Source organism: Uranotaenia lowii, chromosome 2, assembly GCF_029784155.1.
Source record: "Uranotaenia lowii strain MFRU-FL chromosome 2, ASM2978415v1, whole genome shotgun sequence".
NCBI lineage: Eukaryota > Metazoa > Arthropoda > Insecta > Diptera > Culicidae > Uranotaenia > Uranotaenia lowii.
Window position 1 is genome coordinate 313789647 of NC_073692.1, and position 15613 is coordinate 313805259.

The following is a 15613-nucleotide window of genomic DNA, read 5'->3' on the forward strand; positions in this document are numbered from 1 at the left end:
ATGCCGAATTTGAGCAGAATCGGACAACAGGAAGGGGTTGCACTGAATCTAATGTGTGAAAGGGATTCTGAGACATAGTGTTCTAAAGAAGCATAAAAAACTGGTTTTTCATCATACATTTTTGTCTTTATCAATCGATTGCTTGGTTATGTAAGTTTTATTAAAATTTCAATTAAGACTAACATTTCACCTGAAGACTGCAACTCGATTGGACTTAAAACAAAAAAGTTATGGCTGTTCCAAGAATGTATTTTTGTGGCAAATTGTCGTTTAACACACAATGAGTACTTTTTACTCATTGAGTTTTGCAGGACAATTTGTGACCAAAATACAATCTTTGAACAGCCATAACTTTTTTGTTTTAAGTCCAATCGATTTGCAGTCTTCAGGTGAAATGTTAGTCTTAATTGAAATTTTAATAAAACTTACACAACCAAGCAATCGATTGATAAAGACAAAAATGTATGATGAAAAACCAGTTTTTTATGCTTCTTTAGAACACTATGTCTCAGAATCCCTTTCACACATTAGATTCAGTGCAACCCCTTCCTGTTGTCCGATTCTGCTCAAATTCGGCATATGGCCTTTTGATGACTTCCTCAAACCATCAAAGTCCTTTTTTGCAAGTATTTTGATTTTAAAGTAGGTATTTATTAAGACAAATTTGATAAATTAAATAAAAAATATCCTTAATTGTGATTTTTGTTAAGCATTAAATCGTGAATAGCTGTTCACACGTTGATACAAATCACATGTTTTGTTCAGCAAAGTTTAAGTGCACAAAAATCCGCATCTTTTGATGGCATTGATATCAAAAATATTCTACGCTTGGTACACATTTTGGTCAGTTGAATTCAAAATTTTTGGACCAAAAAATTTTTTTTTCTTGAAAATAGCTTGCTAGTTTTACATTTTGATACAAATTTGGTTCATTTTGTATTTTTTACGTGTAGTTTTTAACTCAAACAAAATTAGAAAAATATAAAATATATAAATTTTACGAAAATTTTTGGACCCAAAATTTATTTAAAATCAAATCTTTTGAAAGTGGACTTTTTTTAAAGATCGCGCTTGCGGAACCTCTAAACATGATTTTTTTTAGTCGGCCCCATACAAAAGTTTGTTCGGCACATCCTAATCTACCATTTGGAGGGTGAGCCCCCAGATTCCCAGAAGTAATGCAATTTTGGGACACCCTAATATGCAGCCATGGTGTGTTAATGTAATAAAGCCAGGTATCACAGATGTTATACTTGGAAATATCGACTGCGCTCACCTCACCGAAATGATCCCATTCCATGCTCGACATCGAAAATTGGATCAGAAAACCCCGATTTGCGTTTGCGAGTCTCTGAAACATCTAGCGCTCACGCCAGATCTCTCTACGAACAAAAATCCGAATCTTCAACTCAAACGTCAAATCCGTATTGCTGTACGGGTGCAAAACTTGGTGCACATATGCGGTGACGATGCGAAAACTGCAAGTATTTGTAAACCGCAGCCTGTGGAATATCATCCACGCTTGGTGGCCTGGCAACTGGATCTCGAATGAGGAACAACATCGCCGGTGTCATCAAAGGGCGCTAGAAATCGAGATTCGGGAACGTAAGTGGAGATGGATTGGGCACACGCTGCGAAGAGATGAAAATGAGATTTGCAGAGAGGCGCTTGACTGGAAACCAGATGGGCATCGAAGAAGAAGCAGGCCCAAAAGCTCGTGGCGGCGAAGTCTAGTCGCTGAAATCCGCACAGTTGACGAGAACCTTGGCTGGCAGCAAGTGAAGACGCTGGCTCCTGATCGCTAGCAGTGGAGATCTTTTATCTCAGCCCTATGCGTCGGTCAATCGGCGCCGTACCCTTAGGTAGGTAGGTACACATAGATTCCTTTTTTCCAAAAAAGGCTTAGATAAACACAAATATACTCATAATATAAGTCATATGTGTCACTCGAAATATTCCAAATATTTTTTTTATGATTTTCATGATTTAAAGTTGTATTTTACTCATGTAAACGTAACTTTATAATTGTAGATATTTATTAAATGTTTTATCATGAAACAAGATCCTGCATATATTTATGTGGGGGGGCAGCAGGCAATATGCATAAGGTTGCCAGAATTTTTCCAGCACGTATCCAGGCCGAACAAATCTGGGCAATTTTATTTATAAATCTAGCAAAATCTAGGTAGTTGATTTCAAAATTGTCAACAAAAATTGCGGGTAATATCCAAACAAATTTGGTAAAAACCCAACAAAAATCAAGAAAAATCGGTTTTAAAAATTGTTCATCAAAACTCATTAGCAGATTTGAAATCGTATTTAAGGCTTCCAAAAAACATTTCATAATTTTTTTATTTATGAAACTTTCTCAACAAATTTCGTTTAGGAAGCATAAATGAAACATTCTGGAACACAATTTGTTTTTGTTTTTTGCTAAATTTGGCAAATAAAGTGATATAATCTGAAATCTTGGTTTTTTTCAATGAAATTCAGGCTTATCCCAAATTTTGTATTAAATATCCGAGCAAACCCGGATAAAACCAGGCAATCTGGCAAGCTTATAAATATATGCGCTTTTTAAGGAGAATACTGATTCTATTATGTGTTGTCAGCCAACTTGGTTGGATATTTCTACTAAATCAAAGCAATTATCCTTTTATCAAAAAACGGATCAGTGCACGCTTATAACAAAGTTTTTATAAGCCGCTGAAAAATAAAGGTTTGTTTCTTACACCCTAGGCTATTAATTAAATGGTTGAGCCCTCAGAATCCCACACAAAGTGCAATTTGGGCCTCCCTACAATATATTCATGAGCAGACGTCTGTTTTTAATACATAGGAGTTAGTTTTTGCTGAAATCTTCAGCAGTTTTTGAGAAAATTATTTTATTACTAAATCTATGTTTAAACACAATTTCAGTTTTCTGTCAATATTATAAAGAATATTAAAAATGCTAGAAAGTGATAACTGGCATTCGACAAAACGGAATTTTATAAGCATCAACATTAGGGTGTCCCAAAATGGCATAATGTCTGAGAATCTGAGGGCTCACCCTTCAAATGGTAGATTAGGATGTGAAGAACAAACTTTTGTATGGGGCAAACTAAAAAAATATCATGTTTAGAGGTTCCGCAACCGCGATCTTTGGAAAAAGTCCACTTTAAAAGATTTTATTTTAAATTAATTCTGGGTCCAAAAATTTTAATAAAATTTATATGTTTTATATTTTTCTAATTTTGTTTGAGATAAATACTAAATAAATAAATAAATAATTTGATTCAAAGCAATCAATAGATTCCATTTAATTCAACCACGGTATAAGAAAAGTTTAGATACCGATATTTCGATAGCAACTTACTACCTACTTCAGTGAGAGTTTTAGATTGAATTCGTTCTTGACTGAAAACGCTTACTTAAGAAGATAGTAAATTGCTATCAAAATACCGGTATCTGAACTTTTCTTATACTAAGAGCAAGTTCACTAGTGTTTTGTAAAAAGTGGTATAAATTTTGACAATTTGAAAATTTTACCATGCAAAAATGTTTTCAAGATCTTGGGGCGATGTATTTTTTTACAACACTGTTTCTAATTTAGCCGTATGTGATAGAAATATAGCTATTTTTGCATCACAGCATGCGAAAATACAACATGTGTTGTAAAAAAAAAAACTAGAAGTCCACAGATCTTGAAAGTGTTTATGCATGGGAAAATTTTTAAAATGTGCCGTAAGTGTAAAAATTTCTACCACTTTTTCCCAACACCAGTAAACTTGCTCTAAGGAACTTTTGATCGCTTTGATTCGATAGAATTATTCATCTAAGTAGGCTCGCAACACATTTTAGTATAAATTTATACTATTTTACCTTTTTTTTAGGTTAGGGGCATTATTCAAACATGATAGAGGCCAGATTTTGATGAGGGTGATATAAAATGATCTAAAATGTTAAATTGTTCAATTTTTCAGATCTGAAAACACATTATTACTAAAATTACTGAAAACACTGAAGGGAGTTTGAAAAAAAATTACCCCATTAAACAAATTTGCAAAATCTTGCAAAACGATTTGATGTTGGCTTCATAAAATATTCAGAATTCAATTTGGTTTTAAAAATTTGTTTAAACTCCCGTATTTTATTTGCGGTCTTGAGGAAAGTTGATAATTGATTTGAAACCTTTTTATTTAATTTTCAAGGTTTTATCGAAAAAAAATCAGAATTTTATTAAATGGTTTTTACCTATTTTCAAAAAACATTTAAAAAAAATAGGGCTGATAGAAAAAAAATCGGATTGGATATTTGGATTCAGGGCACTCAAATTAATCATAATATTATGTTCTTTAATTCCTTGGAAATCTTGGAAAAAACGAATTGTTTGGCCTTGTGTATTTTATCAAAACCCTTTTGAATGTAACGTTGAGCGTTCAGAAGACCATGGTTTTTTTTTTAAATTGAGGCTGAAATTGGTTTCTTGAAGAATATTTAAAATTTGTAATGGCATACACGATTTTTTATAATCAAAAAGAATAGTAATACAGCAATGGATAGTAGGTTTTAGATTTTTTTGGCTAATTCTATTGACTAATGTGAGCATTGAACACATCCTGCCTTACAACTTGTTGATGTATAAAATGAGTATTCGATGCTTGAGTTTTGATGTTATAATGGTTGGTTTTAAATTCTGAACTTATTCGCTTCATAAAAAAAAACTATTATTAAGGTAGGGTTTTTGTGTGTCAAGATTTGAGTTTAAATACAAAAGGTTTATTGAATTGCAATTCTACACTTACAATCCTTCAACGCCAAAAAGAGTGCGTTGAAATCATATTTCTAAATATTTAGGAGAAACGGGAGAAACCAGGAAATTTAAGGCCATTCAAATAGTGACAATTAGTTGCTAGTTATGTGGCTTACCTGGCAATTATGGCTTTACAAAAAATACTTTTACTAATTGAAAGTTATCATTTTTAGTTTTTGTTTGTTTTCTTGCACATTTTTAGTGAAAGTTAAAGGGTCGTTTTGAATAGACAGAGATAAGAACATCGCAAACATGAGAAAAATTTACATTTCAAAAAGAGTTATTCAAAGGCGTTGATTGCCTGCACAGTTTATTTCGTCGCCTGGGAGAAGCTTTTCTCAAAAGCAGTTTAAAACTTCCGAAGTTATTTTATTTTACTAATAGAAAAGTACTGCTGAAAAAAATAGAAAACTTATTTTTAACTAAAACATAAGATTTTAATCGATTTGTGATGCTTTCCATTTTCATTCATCGTTCGGAAAACTCATCAAAGAAGAGAAACCTGAAGTAGCGTTCCATGAATGCACAAAGTGTTGCATTTTTTTCGGACTTCTGGTACATATAGGAACACAAACTTAAGAACTGGAAGAGATGAGTTCGTTTTTCAGATAAAATGTCTTAAAAAAAAGAGTACAAACCGCAAAATTTCACAAAAAGAAGAGTACCCTCATTTATCGATCGAGACGCGTTGTTGAGTTATTGATGAAATAAGATTTTTCACTTTCATTTTCACGAGAAGTGTAAATTGATCTTTACTCTCAAAATGCCATTGATTTGATATTTTATTTGTCATCCATTTCTTCTTTCAACGGTTGAGGGCGCATTTTATCAGATAGGCGCATATCAGAACACTTTCCCCTAATTTTTACACGAAGTTCCAGTTCCAGTTACGAGATATGTTTGAGAAATGAAGTCACCTCTAAGATCGATTGTCATCGCTTTTTTTTACAGTTCAATTTAAAAAAAACCCAGAGAAGAGAATATTAAGGTTTATTTTTATTTTTAGAAAAACTTTGAAAAAAAATCAACTACATATTCATTGAAAAAATTTTAACAAATTGGAAGGCTAGAATTTGTCATATCAAATGTTTCCTCTTGAAACCTGAAGAATTAATTTTTCGTCAAAATCTATCTTGACAATATTCTCCAAATCATCAAAAATATGAGAATTCACCCCGATCACCAGTATTTCCTACAAAACAAAACTCCGACAACCGTTACACCAACCATCTGTTGTTCCAAACTACCGAAAGCGCATGCGCCCCAACTCCGACAAAACTGTCACAGGTCGGGTTCCCCTCGTGCCTTGGATGGAAGCATCACTCCAAAACAATATGTTGCATATTGTTAGGCGAACTCGCCATCCTAGCCTTCAGTTTACCACGGACAATCGGTCGATTCGGTTCGGAATGCACGGAAGTTTTTCCCGGTAGGTAGCTCGCGACTTCGTCCCACCGTATTCGGCGTTCGGTTTTTGGTTTCGCACGTGGTCTGCTGCTGATGATGGCTGTTGTTGATTTTTAATAGGGTGTAATCAAACTTGTGTTGGTGTCATCGTCTGCTACAGGTTTCCGTTGGTGTTTGTGTTCTTTTCTGTAGTACTACGATATGCGGGTGCCGTGCGAATCGGACGATGTGTAACTATTTGACTAGCGATTATTGCTTCCGTTCGTTGTTGTTGATTCTGCCTATTATTGGAAGATAGTGACGTCGTCGTTTCGAAGTTTATCGTCGTCATTGAGGCGTTTTGGTAGGATGATGTTCACAATGGAGACAGCATAGTCTACCGGTAGGCGCTTACGATTAAGCAAAGGTGGCTTCCGTTCATTACCAATAGAGAAGGTGGGAAGCAAGCAGCAGACGGATGTGGTTGGAGACTGCTCGGCATTACAAAAACAGACCGGTCGGAACCGAGCTTGACTAGTTTCGTATCAGCTCTCGGGCAGGTCGGACTAACGATACACACTCGAAGCGGTTCGGGACGGACGAATTTGCGTTCTTTTATCGTCGCTGCATACCTTCGGGCGTGAAGTGAAAAAGTGTTTCTCGTTTCAAGAGTGAAATCTGTGATGGACAGGAAGAAAAATTACTGTTCCAAAATACGGGAAAACCCTTCAAATTAAATCTCTTCCCGGCTCGGGTTCAAGTTGGCAATAGAACAACAAGCAAAAAATCGACTGCCTACCTAAAGGCGCTGGATGAGTGAATAGATTACATTTTTCCGTGAATCTGTTGGGAGCAAATTCTGTTGTATTGTGTTTGTGTTCGGCTGTTTTCCCTCAGGGCAACTAGCGGAATAAAAGAACCAAAGCTGAAGCTCAACGATGGAAAAGGACCCCGAAAAAAGTACACAAACAGACACACAAAAAAATACTTCGCCCGCCTAAAAGTATGCCATAAATCATAATGTAATAAATTTGTAACAAATTTCTTCGTTTATTCGGCGCGTTTTCACCCGCCGGGTGGCATTAAATCAACAAGGAAGACCAACATTTTTTTGCACCGAGTGAAGAAATTTCTTGAATACAAATTCAGGCCTTCGTCGCTCCAAACGAGGGAGAATAAAAAAGAGCTGATGACCTTTCCCGGTCAGGAATTCCTTACAGCAAGTCTGAATGTAGGTCGTCAACAGTTCACACGCAGCAAATTCGCAACCCCGGTGTCGCTTTTATCTGGCGAATGATGCGCGTGTAAGCGCTTTAGCGCAAAACGGAATAATAGTTCGAGGGAATAACCGTTTCCCCTAATGTGATTAATGATGTGCAAAAGTGATTAGAAGGGAAATTAGGCCTGGTGTTGCTGCTGCTGTTGCCTAACTTTTGGCGTTTTGTTTCCCCTAAAAGAGAACACGCGTTCATGAGCCAAACACCGTTCTATACATGGCTAAATGTGATGATACTAAATGTGTGTTTGATTGCCCCTTTAAGCACAAATGAAAAAAAAAAATAAGTGAAGGAAGAAGCCTCGGGCGGCAATGTTGAATAAGATTATTCTTGATTAAAGAAGAGCAGAGCAGAAGAATTCCGAAAGGAAAGGAAAAGTGACGTGAAATTCAGGGTGTTGAATTCAGTGGGAAAACTTCGCCTCGGTGAAAGTCATTCGGAGAGCAATCAAGGGAAGATTCTTTCGGGATGAGTTTTCCTTTTCCCTAGCTCGTTTTATTCTTTATGATTGCCTACATTCTGCGAGGGAAGAAAAAAGTAGAAAAAACGAAAGGAAGATATTGTTTCTTATCAAGTGAGTCGGGGGTGGGGGTGATTCGGTGAGAGAAATCCTTCGTCAATGTCACATTTTCGGGGTCGGCCGACCGTCTCCGCTCCTATAACCTAATAGAATAGTGTGTTTGGGTTGATGCGATGTGGATTGACATCGTAGCTGTGGAAAAGTGAAATTATTTGTGCGTTGTGATAAGGCCTCATCGTCGTCATTGTTGTCGTCGACGTCTGCTAAATTACAATTTGGTGAGTTGCAAGTTTTCTTTCCAGGAAGATTTTTTGTGTAGGAAAAGTCGTTTGAAGGAAAGCGTGGGACTTAAAAAATAATTGGGAAATTTGATTAGTAAAAATGTAATGAAAAAGCACAATAGATTGTGTTTTCTCAATTGTTTTCCAAAAAAGTGTGTCATTAATAAATTGAGAAAAGATTGAATTTGATGACAAATATCACGCTTAGTTTAAATTTGAATTATTGCATTTTAAATTATTTTACAAATTATCATTTTTAAAAGTGCATTGTGTTTGGCAGTATGCAGTCAACATAAGCTTTTGTTCTTTTTAAATTATTTTAAGGAGACGTTTGAAATCCTTTTTGTTTCGTCCGTTAATTTTTAACAAGTTAATTTTGTGTTTTGAAATTCTTGTAATGAAGTGAATTTTTTGAATTGATATAAAATTACGAGAGTGGTATTGATGCAATTCATAATTTTGAAGCAATATTCAAATTGAAACTCAACGTTTCGAAAATGTAACCTAATTTGTAAGTCTTGATTTCGAACTCTTAGTTCAGGGTTAAAACCTCATTAGAGATCTCGCGTACTTGATTACAATTCTTATCTTAACATGTTATCTCAACAAATTTTTAAAATTTTGTGTCGAGTTATTGAACTGTGATTGAAAAATTGCACAAAATGTGATTTGAAGATCTTGTTTTTTTCACTTTGAAATGTTTGACACATGAAATAATCATAATAAAAATATTTTTTTCCATAATAGCATGTTTTCAAAGCAATAGCAAACTCTCAATTTATTCAAGAAAAAGTTTTCCAAAATATATGTTATGGTTAAATTAATCCCTATAGCCCAAAAAAATATATTTTTCATCTGAGTGGATCTTGATCATTGGTTATCACGGAATTCCTAATATTTGTTGTAATGTAACTACAAAATTGCGCCTTATGGTATGCAATGACTCTTGGGTAGTGGACAATCTCTTAGAATTCTTTTTGTCTAATACTTACAAAACTGTAAAATGAAAACTAATATGTAAAAAAAATAGTCAACGAACCTTTTATCTTTGGATTCTGCTAGATTTTTGCCTAGGGTCAGAGGACCCTGAAGGGGATACTTGATCCCTTTATCTTATGTTCATCGTATCCTTTTGGAATTTTTTTTTCAGATTGTTTTTTTTCATGTTCTGACAGTGCGTAATTTCAAGTTTATATGCTGTAAAATTTAGATCAATACATGAACTCGTAGATGAACTAGGAGGGTTTCCATGGGACTAAAAAAAATTGTGGTTTTTTGAAGGAGACTTGATCATTTTCCAGGGTGCTCTAGGCTTTGGAGATAAAAGTTTTTTTGGCCTTTTCTTGGCCATATCAGTTTTCATTTAACAGTTTATAAGTGTCAAAAAATAAAGAATTCAAAAGGTTTGTCTACTACTCTAAAGTCATTGCATACTTAAAGGCGCATTTTTTTTTAAATTATAAAAGCACTTTTTGAGTGCTTTTTATCAGGAAATTATTGGGTGAATATTGGAGATTGGATAAATATTAATAATTTCGTGCTAAACAATAAGATTAAGACGAAAAATACATTTTTTTGGACTCAAGCGATCAAGTGTGTCCATAACATGCATTTTGGAAAACTTTTTCTAAAACAAACGGAGGGTTGACTATTGCTTTGAAAATATGCCATTTAGAAATGTTTATTATATTCTAACGATTGGCAAATTGGAATGAATATTTTTATTATTATGTTTTCGTGTGTTAAACATTTTAAAGAGATAAAAAAAGTTCACATTTTGTTAGATTTTTCAAACTAAGTGCAGCAACTCAAAAAAATTTTTTTTAAATTTTATTAAGATATCGTTATTGTAATGTAGGTTTTAAATGTTGTTTTGGATGAGGATATTTGATCCCTGGGGATACTTGATTCCTCAACTACATCTCGTAACTGCAATGTCTTACACAGAGCAAATGTGCTAGAAAAAATTATCAAATAGAATAAAATAACAAACTGTTTTTTTATCTGGTAAATTTTTCTGGAACATTTGCTCTATGTAAGACATTCCAGTATCGAGATGTAGTTGAGGAATCAAGTATCCTAAGGGATCAAGTACCCTCATTCTCCCCTTCAGATGCGAATTGCGATTAAGATCCAAGATTCAGTATTAAATATCCTAGGGATACATTTTATGTCTGTTGTAAAAACTATCTAGAAACAAAATTCAGTAGAGTGAAAATTGAATTGAATTTTCGAATCCAATTGAGTTTACCTTTTTTTATTTCTGTTGAAACTCAAAATTTTAATTTTGATTCAGATTTCAGAGAGATGCAAAGTTGAAAATAGGTAAATATATTTCATGAAATTTGGTCCAAGATTTGAAAATTGATCATATAGCTATTTGAAAGCAATTCATTTATGCCATTTAAATCATATTCTGCAATAATTAAGAAATTTAATTATCAAAATTTTGAACAACATTCAGAAAATACAGTCATTCTGGAAAAAAAAAATTAAATAGAGTTTTTCACTAGAATTATTGTTGAAATTTAATCAAATTCTGAGGTACCTTACTTGGTTTGTATTTTTTAAACTAAGAATATAATAGAGAGTTTAAAATATTGTTTTCCATGTTTATTATTTAATTTTAAAAGTTATCTCAGTGATTTTCTGCTGACTGAATGGTTAATGGTAAATGGTGAATGGTGAATGTTAAATTAAAAAAAAAAACTTTAGCAGATAATATTTGGATTTTTTTTTAATTGCTTATGTTATTCATTTACATTCATTTTCATGTTTATTTTTCAGAAAGTTTTTTCTTTCAATATATCTTGGATAGTAAATTTGTATTTATACCAAAATCAAAATTATTTAGGAAAATTGTTTAAAAAAACTGGAAGGCCTTGCTTTTAGAATTTTTTTTTACTTACTCATATCGCTTGAAAATTGGTTGGATTGGAAATGCCAAACCAAATACTGATGCACCATGTCGTTCTGTTCCACATTATTTATCTTTTCTGCAGAACTCATCTATAAATAGCGCTTCAGTTGCCTGTTACATGATAAACATTGCTATTACACTTGCATAAAGTAATAGGGAAGACGGGAAGAAATTAGTAGTATTAGTAGTATTTAGTAGTATTCAGAACAAAATTTTAAACAGAAATTAACAAATCTTTAACTGGAATTCCGAATAAAATAGAAATCGAGTCCTTACGAAAAAATTTAATTTTTAAATTTTTATTGTTGCTTGCTTCCCTATAAGAATGTGAATCTAGAATAAGAGTAACGGAAAATTTATTTGAATTTTTCAATGTTGATTCATTATTTTTGTCTTCACTCAGTCAATGGCAACCGTTCCCCAATTTCTTTAATGTTGATTCAATTTTATCACATAAATATGCGATTGAAAATACCTGTTATACAGTATTAAATAAGTAAATATATAATATAAATATTTGATTGAAACTTTTTCTTTTACAGAAATGAATAAAACTGAACTATAAATATAAATTGTTGATTTAAAATTCATGTTGAGACATGGTTTAGAGTTTGGTATAGTTTTTATTTAATTATTTAAGTAATTCTTCTCACGATATAACTTGACCATAATTCCTAAAATTCATGCGTTCTCCAATTTCTCATCTTTTTTTTTCTATAAGTAGAGCAATTTTCGAGTGGACAACCATGTAAACAACACTAATTTTGATTCGAATCTTTAAATGCCGTTATTCTTTACCTTGAGCGTGCAAAAAAGTTAATTTTGGATTGATTGTATTGAATCCGTCCACCCATGGTAATCGCTCGACTTATAGAAAAATTATGCTTTAAAATCTACAATATTAGGTAGGATTTATCAGCTACAAATTGAAGAACTTCAGAGCGGTGGGCGCCAGAAAATATCTACTACGTCAAAATTGAAGTGAAACCGTGCACTCATGGTTAAAGCCCAATACCATTTAACATAACTTTCTAATAGAATTGGTGGTACATTTTAATTTTTTGATTATAATTTAAAATATTCAATTTATCACATACACGCAATCGTCAACTATGCCAAAAAGAGGTGATTCCGTGCACCCATGGTGAAAAAACATTTCCATTTTATAACAAAAAAATTATCGGATAAATTACAAAAAAAAGAAGTTGAAAATATTATGTAATAAAAAAATTTCCCCTTTACCAGTCATTTTCATTGGTCACGGTCCGAATAGGTACATATATTCAATCTGCTGATTTATGAGTTTCCTATCTTTCATAAATTCTAAGCGCTTTTAAATTTTAGTTTTAGTTAAGTTAATTTATTTCGTCAAACTTCGTAGACTACAATACTTGAAACTAGTTAAAACTAATGTTATCTATTATTTTTTAGTTGTTTGTAGTTGTTTTAAAGGCTATTTGAGGTTAAATCTGGCAAAATATTGAACCTTGACTTTGACTATGTTCTGTTTTCTTCTCGATTCTCCAACCATATCATTATCATTTAATACTCAATTTAGTTGAAATCTTTCCGAACTTTTCTCAATTTTCGTTTCTAGTCTGAAAAAGAAAAAAAAAATTCATTTCAAAATTGATATTAAATTTTTCAAGTTTCAACTATCACTATAACATTTCTGATTCCATAAAGGTGTAAATGATCGGAAAAATTATTCATTTTCTTATAAAATAACTTTAAATGCAGTCTTTTCAACATAACGTTTATTTTGAAGACCTCAAAGTACAGAGTTTTAGTAAGCTAAAATTTCTGAGAAGCAGTTCACAATTTTAAACTTCTTTAGTCAAAATGAAAATTTTAACTTAATTTACACGTGAAAACGAAACTATCAAAAATAATAAGTCCGGAAGTGTTAAAAAATCTTGAAAGAGGAGGTGTTGCAATGCTGAATAACTTTTTTTTTTAAATAAAACCGGACAGTTGATGCGTAGCGCCAACCGAAGTTTTGGGCGACTGTTCCTGCGAATGGGGGAAAAAATGCAGATGCAAACATGCAGATCTCTATTATTAAATTAAATCAATGTTAATCGCGATTTGTGATAACATTTGAATATCTAATAGGTTTCTCAGATAAAAAAAACAGAAAAATCATAATTTTGAATTTTGAAGAAGATTTAATTTTAAAGTTTTTTTAACCCCATACTGTTAACCTTATCACTAAAGATTTCTTTACAATTTTCGGTTCGAATCACAGAAAAACATAAAACTTTTGCTCTTTGCTTACAGTTTTGCTTAGAGTTTATAAAAAAAACATATAATTTACATGCGAAATTATAAAGCAATATTTTTTAATCTCGAATATGTATGATGTATAAATTTTATTTTCAAGATAATTTAAAAAATTAGATTCAAAATTTAATGAGGTTTCCCTGAAATATGTTTGCAGAAGTGAAAACAAAGTATTATTGATAGTTTTTCAAATGAAAAAGGTAATGAAATTGAAAAATTAAATTAATTTTGTTATTATCATTAAGTACCAGAACTCGGAATATCCAATTTAAAAAAAAAAAACAAATATTCATGGTTAATTAATTATTCAACTCTAAAAAAATCATAAAAGAAATGATTTTTCAAGAAAAGAATGCGAATGAAACGTTTTCCATTGACCATTTCTTTGTAAATCATTTTTACCGTCTTTCAGAACAAAAAGTTGTGCTCTGGAAACCATTGTATTTTTCTTCTCTTTCATTCAAACATGTACGGAACATTATGTCAATTCTTTTTATTTAACACTTTCAATAAAATTCTTAATCATTCTTTTTTGTGCTTTTAATATTCGATAAACATTACCGAAACAATCAGGAAAATTTTGAAAAAGTCCAATTTATAAGTAAAAAAAATTACGTTGAACTATTTTTGAAATAATAAATGTCGTCAAAGTTTGAAGAGGTTTTGTTCAGTTTTTTAAAGATAATCAACTGCTTGGAAAAAAATTTCGAGCATTCTTATACAGGAATTTGATTTTTTTTTAAATTTTTCATCTTCTTTGGACTACTTTATTTTTCAATTCGATCCACAAAAAGTAGACCAAATTGGTGTCGTCCACAAACGATTGATCCAACCTATTTCCCTTGTCTTTTTTCTTCGGTTAGTCCTTTTCCCTTTTTTTTTTATCTTCGATTCAAACCCGTATTTTTTTCGATAACGTTTCCCATCCGTGCACTTTTTTTTTTATTTTCACCAGGTAATTAGGAAATAATATCTATATAACAATTTGTTAAAGATTAAATATAAATATTGTTCCATAATTCATTTGAAATGAAGCATTTTTTAAGCACTGAAAAACCTCTTTTAGTATTTGAATAAAGATTAAATTGCAAATTGTAAACCGGCAAAACTTTGCTGGATTTTGTCCCTCTGGCTTTTCAGGAAAATTTCCAGCAATTTTGATTGCTGGAAAATCTTGTAAACTAACATTTCTGTTTGTATGTGTGGTCGAGAAACACATACAAACAGAAAAGTTTACCCATCCTTGAGATGATACACATTTTCAACGAACCTAAATCTGTTAACAATCGCACTGATGTAGCGAATTCAAACTCAACTTACGCAGGAGTTTTACATTCCATACACAGACACACACAAAAAGAACATCATAATAAACAAGATAACAAGGAAACCAACAATTCTACATCCAATATACAAAGCACAGTTAACAGTGACACAGTGTAACTACCGATAGCGGTTAAAAACAAATTCAAGTTTACGCTGATGTGGACAATTAAGAAAACAGGACGGAGAGAAGTTGAGACACAACATTTTTTTGACAAGAAATAGCACCCTAGTAAGTAAAACAAAAATCATATTACACAACACCTTTCATTGTTACACTCACAAATTATAGTAAAACCCTGAAGAAGGCAAAATACATTACGCGGAAACGTCGGATGAAATAGGAAAACGCTGTTTTTCTTAAATATTTTGACTGAAAGTCAAAAGTTTTTCAAAAATTAACAAAAAACAGTCGCAAAAGTTTTATCAACAAGAACATGGCCACCTTTACGCATTATATAAATTTTATGAAAATTTTTGGACCCAGAATTTATTTAAAATCAAATCTTTTGAATGTGGACTTTTTTCAAAGATCGCGTTTGTGGAACCTCTAAACATGATTTTTTTTAGTCGGTCCCATACTAAAGTTTGTTCTGCACATCTTAGTCTTCCATTTTGAGGATGAGCCCCCAGATTCCCAGAAGTTATGCAATTTTGGGACACACTATTAGACACCTTCCAATGCGACATAACCGGTATCGCGAAGCCGGTGAACAAAATTATGCATGCTTAAGCGCGACCTCCGACAGCAGAAAATTTGGTTGACACAATTAGCTCATCGATGAAAGACCAGTATTTGTCAACTTTTGACGGCCACAAGAAAAAGAT

At 32.4% G+C, this 15613-nt stretch overlaps 1 protein-coding gene across 2 annotated transcripts in view; it reads left to right on the forward strand.

Annotated features, from left to right (window-relative positions):
• The first annotated feature begins 6184 nt into the window (after positions 1–6184).
• The window catches only part of LOC129743734 (uncharacterized), a 356038-nt gene continuing 346609 nt past the window's right edge, over positions 6185–15613 (forward strand). For both annotated transcript variants that reach the window (XM_055735861.1, XM_055735862.1), the window contains exon 1: positions 6185–8256. The gene's annotated coding sequence lies outside the window, so the exon portion shown is untranslated. The remainder of the gene's footprint in view (positions 8257–15613) is intronic.